Here is a 1,696-nt window from a genome sequence, read left to right as displayed (position 1 = left end):
TCGGGTGTTATCGGTAATGTACCGGGACCACCGGGAGGGTCCCGGGGGTCCACCAAGTGGGGCCACCAGCCCCAGAGGGCAGCATGGGCCAAGTGTGGGAGGGGACCAGCCCCAGGTGGGCTGGTGCGCCCCCCACCAGGGCCCAAGGCGCCTAGGGTTTGGGGAGGGGGCGCCTCCACCTTGCTTGGGGGGCAAGTTTCCCCCTCTCCCCCCTTGGCCGCCGCCCTAGATGGGTTTTGGGGCTGCCGCACCCCTTGGGGTGGAAACCCTAGAGGGGGCGCAGACCCCTCCCTCTCCCCTATATATAGTTGAGGTATTGGGGGCTACAAACACATGAGTTTTCCTCTCCCTGGCGCAGCCCTACCTCCTCCTCCTCCTCTCCCGTGGTGCTTGGCGAAGCCCTGCGGGATTGCCACGCTCCTCCACCACCACCACGCCGTCGTGCTGCTGCTGGATGGAGTCTTCCCCAACCTCTCCCTCTCTCCTTGCTGGATCAAGGCGTGGGAGACGTCACCGGGCTGCACGTGTGTTGAACGCGGAGGCACCGTTCTTCGGTGCTTAGATCGGAATCAACCGCGATCTGAATCGCTACGAGTACGACTCCTTCATCCGTGTTCTTGCAACGCTTCCGCATCGCGATCTACAATGGTATGTAGATGCACTCCCCTTCCCCTCGTTGCTAGATTACTCCATAGATTGATCTTGGTGATGCGTAGAAAATTTTGAATTTCTGCTACGTCCCCCAACACCGGTGACCGCCCCCAAGGGTTGCCAAAGTGTACGGGTTCGGTGACCGCCCCCAAGGGTTGCCATTTGTACGGGTTCGGTGACCGCCCTCAAGGGTCCCTTAGTGGAATCACGGCATCTTGCATTGTGCGAGGGCGTGAGGAGATTACGGTGGCCCTAGTGGCTTCTTGGGGAGCATTGTGCCTCCACACCGCTCCAAACGGAGATTAGCATCCGCAAAGGTGTGAACTTCGGGATACATCGTCGTCTCCGCGTGCCTCGGTTATCTCTTACCCGAACCCTTTACTTATGCACTTTACTTTGTGATAGCCATATTGTTTCTTGTCATATATCTTGCTATCACTTAGTTGTTTATCTTGCTTAGCATAAGTTGTTGGTGCACATAGGTGAGCCTAGTTGTTGTAGGTTTTGTGCTTGTCAAATTAACCGCTAGGTTTATTCCGCATTTGTTCAAGCCTAAACCGTAATTATTTTAAAGCGCCTATTCACCCCCCTCTAGGCGACATCCACGATCTTTCACCCTCCTCCACTCCTTTATATATGGGGGAGGGGGGCACCCCATAGACACACAAGTTGATCATTGATCTCTTAGCCGTGTGCGGTGCCCCCCTCCACCATAATCCACCTCGGTCATATCGGTGTAGTGCTTAGGCGAAGCCCTGCGTCGGTAACTTCATCAACACCGTCATCACACCGTCGTGCTGACGAAGCTCTCCCTCGACACTCAGCTAGATCAAGAGTTCGTGGGACGTCACCGAGCTGAACGTGTGCTGATCGCGGAGGTGTCGTGCTTTCGGTACTAGGATCGGTTGAATTGCGAAGACGTTCGACTACATCAACCGCATCACTTAACGCTTCCGCTTACGGTCTACGAGGGTACGTAGACAACACTCTCCCCTCTCGTTGCTATGCATCACCATGATCTTGCGTGTGCGTAGGAAAATTTTGA

The sequence above is a fragment of the Aegilops tauschii genome, chromosome 1, assembly GCF_002575655.3.
Source record: "Aegilops tauschii subsp. strangulata cultivar AL8/78 chromosome 1, Aet v6.0, whole genome shotgun sequence".
NCBI lineage: Eukaryota > Viridiplantae > Streptophyta > Magnoliopsida > Poales > Poaceae > Aegilops > Aegilops tauschii.
Note: the sequence above shows the minus strand (reverse complement) of the source record.